We start from the raw sequence: 6,000 nt of genomic DNA, 5'->3' as shown, positions 1-6,000 counted from the left end.
GCAGATGGGATGGATTCCTCTGCATCGGCGTCCTCATAGGGTGGAATAGAAAATTCGTGATCAGAAGAGGAATCAGAAGAAATGGAAACCTGATCTGAAGATTCATAGTCAGTGCCTTGCCTAGGCCTCTTAGCAGGGGGCGGGGGGGTTGAGAACCCCTGATCAAGGTAATTAAATCCTCAGCCATTTTGATCATCTGTTTTTTAGGCATAGGGGCCTGAGCACGTGGCTCATGCGTCTGTTTTTTAGACATAGAAGTTGTTTTTGACCTTGTTTTTGTTGCTGGTGTCGGTTTAACATAAAAGTGTTGAGGCCTGAAAACACTCTCAGAAGCTGGTGCCTGCTCAGCGGCTCCAGACCCATCCAAGGGAGGGACATCCGTGGGTTCAATACTCTGAGACTCTCGAGGCATATCGGACACCGAATGGGTCTCGGTAGTGGCCTGCGACAAAAAAGTAGCAGGTATCAGGGACTGCGAAAGCGCCTCACTGAGTACTGGCGAACCGGCGACTGGCTTAGGAGAAGCTTCGTCGTCGGTTTTGGACCTCAACGGTCTGTCTCTGTCTTTTTCCTTGCGTTTTTTGCTAACCGACGACATTTCAGGATAGTTAAATCTTGAACCAAAATATTCGGAAGCAAAAATATACCGATGCTTAATAGTGTGTTGGTTAAATCTAGCACAAAACCGACAGCAAGGCACATTGTGATCCGGACCTAACCAAGGAATACAGTACAAATGAAAATCCTTATGAGGTATTTGCTTCCCACAAGTAATGCAATTATTAACTGTTACTGACATCGGTAAGGAGCAAGACAAAGTTTCCCCAAAGAGGTACTTAGCTTTAGTTTGAAGACTTTGGTTCTGAAACTTGAATACGAAAATTTCAGGAGTCGGCTGACCGGCACTTGAACTGGTTCTGCTTCGGGCACCACGCGGCAAGAAAGACTGAATAAAATGGTGTTGCCTGCATATTTTATACCCCTGACGTCATGGAAGAGGAGATAGCAACCGACGCAGGACCCAAGACTTTGTTATACAGGCTGACTGAGGGCAACCTGCCAGCAGATTACCCCAAATGTAATGACTACAACAGTGAAACACGAAGAACATCCTTTTGTAATAAGGTGTGCCACATAGAAGGACTTTCTAACGACAGTGGCAACATGGTTGTCAAAGGAGAGGTTGTTATCTACCTGTGTCCCTAGATCTCTTATCACGCCTTGGGAGTTGAGTAGGCTACCGTCGATGTGGTAGTTCATGGGTACAGTACTTTTCCGGAAGGGAATGAGGATGCACTTTTTAGCACTGAGCTTAAGATCATGGTTCTGGCATCAGTCGCTGGTCTCTGTGCGGCCTTTTTGTAGGATGTCTACATCAGCTTCAGAATCTATAATAGCTCCCAGGTTGCAGTCATCCGCAATTTTGGTTAACCAGAGTTCCTTTGTGTTGGCCTGAACTTCAGAGAAGTAGATGCCAAACAGGAGAGGACTCAGGACATATCCCTGTGGGACTTCACTTGTAACTGTCTGGTAGTCAGATTTGGAGTCGGCTGCTACTTTCACCGTGTGGGTTCTGTCCGTGAGCCAGTTGGCCACCCATCTTATGATGTAGGGGTCAATGCCTAGGTTAGAGAGTCTATCAATGATCCCTGAGTGGGGGATGGTGTCGAAGGCCTTAGCTAGACCAAGGTAGACTATATGGACTACCTTGCCCTCCTCCACTGCTCTGATGACAGATTCGAAGAAGTCTATCAGGTTGAGCAAACATGACCTGCCTTTCACAAACCCAAACTGCGAGGGGTTCAGGGTTTGAAGCTTCCCTATATCCCTATATATAAGGTCCATAATGATGTTCTCCATGGCCTTAAAGATCAGGTTTGTCAGGCTGGTGGGGTGCTAGTTTCCAGGGTCAGTAGTCGCTACCCCTTTGGTGAGTGGAATGACTGTGGCGGTGCATCATTCGGTGGGAACAAAGCCTGAAGTGAAGCTGTAGTTGAACAGGGCACTCAGGTGTGGTGCCAATTCCCTTAGTAATTCCTGTAGAACACAGCCAGGTATATTATCAGGTCCCATGGAAGCTGTATTTTTGGCTTTGGATAGTGTGGTTTCTACCTGTGCAGCCATGATATTAGGGATCTGGCATTCCTCGGGTATTGGGATGGGCCCTTTAGGGGGTAAAGGGGGGTAAGGTTTGCACGAAACCTATTGACCAAGATATTGGCAATATCTGGTGGTTCAGTATAAGTGGTGCCGGTGTGCAGTAGCTCAGAGCACCTCTGCATATTGTTATGCAGATTCTTGACATAGCTAAAGAATGCCTTGTGGTTATCTTTATTGTAGCAATTTTGTTTTTTTAACTAGTTTTGGAGGATTTGATGAGGGATCTCAGTTTTTGCTGAGATTTACAAGGGAATTTTTCCAGTCTTGGGACTTTACCCTTTTCTGCAGCAGTTTTTTCCTTCTATTGTAGAGTTTTTTAATGGCAGGGAACCACCAGATTGGCTTCCTTTTTTTGGAGGACCGGATTTTGGTTTTGTTTGGTATGGCCCAATCCATGTACTTTTGTAGATGCTCACAAGTACCTTGGTGTATGATTCAGCAGCCATACACCCATTCCCCATTTGCATGGATGACGTGAAGTTTGCCACTTCTGTCTTTAGAAGTTCAAAATTGGCTTTGGAGAAGTTCTTCACTGTGGTTTCCTTCATTGGGGGGGGTGGGGGGTGGGATTTGGATATCGACTATGATTAACTTGTGGTCAGATCTAAACAGGGAGGAGTTAATTACTGGTGTAGAGCAGTGGTCCCTCATGTTTGCAATGACCAGGTCGACAATGGGGTGAGAATGAGTTGGTCCAGGGCGTTGGAATTAATGAACTCTAGGAATCGTTGGGCAAATGAGTTGGAACAGAAGTAATTTTCCCAGCTAATGGAGGGGTAGTTAAAGTCTCCCAGTTTGAGGGTGTTTGGTTGAAACTTAATGCTTTCCAGAGTGTTCAGGAATGCACACTGGGAGTCTAGGAATTGTGGAGGATCTATAGCAGGCTACAACCTGGATTGCAGTTTTATTTAGTGTTAGTTGTACCTGAAATATCTCTGATGCGCTGTGTTATGCAACTAGTCTGGAGCTGTGTGTATCTTTTATGAAGATAGATACACCACCGCCTTTGGGCCTTCGGTCCACACCTCCTTTAGGGCTTCGGTCCAGATTTAGGGGTAGAAAGGTGCGATATGCATTGTAACCTGGTAGTGCTGGAGTGCTCTCTGGAGCCTTGAACCAAGTATCTGTTACTGCACAGAGGTCGATGTTCTCCAGTTTAAGGAGTGACTCGAGCGAGTGCATTTTGAGATTTAGCCTTCTAGCATTGAGTAGCATAACCCTCAGGTTGCGTTTACTTGCAGTTGTTATGGTGGCAAATTTGTCTACAGGGCATTGCCTAAAAAGGCACTATAGGGGTGGCAAGAGCTTTGGCCAGTATCCAGAATCCCAGGGGTGACAGATGCAGGCCATCTCTGGCAAAGCATCGAGGTCTGTCAATCATGTCATCCCAGGCAGACAGATACTGGATCCTCTTTGAATGACACCAGAAACTTAGCCAATTGTGTACATATACATATATATATATATATATATATATATATATATATATATATATATGTATCTCTCTCATATATATAACAACAACACATATATATATATATATATATATATATATATATATATATATAGCTTCATAGGTAGGTACTAGGCTACTGGCCCTAGGGCCTATATAAGCCTAGCCAAAAAAGTACCCTGGTTTCGCCACCCAAGAAAATTATTTTCCTGTGCCCCTGTTGAGCAAAGCCACAGAGGTGATCCCCGGGGTGAATTTCCTATTTTGCATCCAGTCATGAAGATTTTTCTTGAAGACTGCTAATGAGGAGCTTTGTTTGATATGGATAGGTAGTTTGTTCCAGAGTATGGGAAGTCTCTGGAAAAGGAATCTACCCCTCCAGCACATTCTGTTTATTGTGGTGACAAGGTTTAGGTCCCTAGAGCGTGTAGGTCAGAGGAATTGGGATTTCTTTAAGTGGAGCATGTTCAACAGCTTTGGGTTTGACATAGCTTTGTATGTTAGGCAGAGATCGCCTCTGAGTAGGCGATATGCGACGGATTAAAGCTGGAGTTTTTTGAGACGATCTGCATAGGGCATCTGTTTGAGGCCAGTAATTCCCTTTGTGAGGTACTTCTGCGGCCTTTCCAGTTGTTGTAGATGTCTTGTGAGGTACATACCAAAAGGGGCGTTGTAGTTTATAATGGGTCTAATGAGTCACAAGTAGAGTGGAACAATGACCTCTTTTTTCCTGGATGAGAAACCTTTTGTGAAGAGGTGTGCCACGTAGAAGGCTTTCCTGACTTCTGTGGTGATGTGATTATCAAAACAGAGACTACTGTCCACCTGTGTCCCAAGGTCTCTTATCACACTTTCATTGTTAAGTATACTACCACCTATGTGGAAGCTCATGGGTACAGAGTTTTTACCAAAGGAGATGACAATGCACTTTTGGCATTAAGCTTGAGGCCATGGCTTTGACACCAGGCATCTGTCTCAATGAGGCCCTTTTGTAGGATGTCCACATCGTTAGGAGTTTTGATTATGGCTCCTAGTTTGCAGTCATCACCTGTGTTAGCCTGTATTTCAGAAAAGTAGATACCAAACAGGAGAGGACCCAGGACTGAACCCTGTGGTACTCCACTTGTCACTGGTCTGAAGTCGGATTTGGAGTCTGCTACTTTCACAGTGTAAGTTCGGTCAGGGAGACAGTTGGCAACCCATCTTCTGACATAGGGATTTATACCTAGTTTAGTGAGTTTATCTATAATTCCAGAGAAGGGGATGGTGTCAAAAGCCTTGGGGAGATCTAGAAAGGCTGTGTGAACCACCTTACCCTCGTCTACAGCTTTGGTGACTGCTTCAAAGAAGACTATCAGATTTAGGAGACATGATCTGCCTTTCACAAACCCGAACTGGGTGGGGTCCAGAGTTTGGAAATTACCAATGTCTTTGTTTATAAGTTCCATGATGATAAGTTCCATGGCCTTGCAGACCAGGCTCGTTAGGCTAATGGGGTGGTAGTTCCCAGGGTCTGTGGTGGCTCCCCCTTTGTGGAGTGGGATAACAGTTGCTGTGTGCCATTCAGTGGGCATAAAGCCTGAGGTGAGGCTATGATTGAACATGGTGCTTAGGTGGGGTGCCAGTTCATTCTGTAGTTCGTGTAGAACGCAGCCTGGGATGTTGTCAGATCCCATGGATGCTGTGTTCTTGGCTTTGGAGAGTGTGGTTTTTACCTGTGCAGCCATGATTACAGGAACTTTGCTTTCTTCCGGTATAGAGATGGGCCCTTTAGGGGGGTGAGAGGGGGGTAAAGTTAGCACTGAACCTATCTGCCAGGATGTTGGCAATATCAGTTTGTTCTGTATATTTAATGCCATTGCGTTGTAACTCAGAGCAGATCTGAGTGCTGCAATTGAGTTTCTTGACATAGCTATAGAATGCTTTGTGGTTGTCTTTAGAATCAGTGGCAATTTTGTTCTCAAAACTAGCTTTGGAGGATTTTATGAGGGATCTCAGCGTCTTACTGAGGCTGACCAGGGAGTTCCTCCAATAATGGGATTTTACTCCTTTCTGCAACAGTTACTTTATCTGTTGTAAAGTTTGTTTAGGCAGGGGACCACCAGACTGGCTTCCTTTTTTTTGGAGAACAGCATCTTGGTGCTGTTAGGGATAGCACAATCCATGCACTCGTGTAAAGGCTTATAAAGTGCATTTGTGTAGGATTCAGCAGTCGTACGTCTATTGTCCATCTGCATGGGTGTCATGAAGTTTGCCACTTCTGTCTTAAGAAGCGTGAAGTTGGCTTTGGAGAATTTTTTTACGGTGGTTTCCCTAATGGGGGGTGGGGGCGGAATGTGCTTGTCTAGGGTGATTAGCATGTGGTCGGATCTGACCAACGAGGAACT

Source organism: Protopterus annectens, chromosome 2.part1 (genome assembly GCF_019279795.1).
Source record: "Protopterus annectens isolate FY-2018-M chromosome 2.part1, PAN1.0, whole genome shotgun sequence".
NCBI classification, from domain to species: domain Eukaryota; kingdom Metazoa; phylum Chordata; order Ceratodontiformes; family Protopteridae; genus Protopterus; species Protopterus annectens.
The sequence above is the reverse complement of the archived record's forward strand: the minus strand, read 5'-3'. Positions refer to the sequence as shown.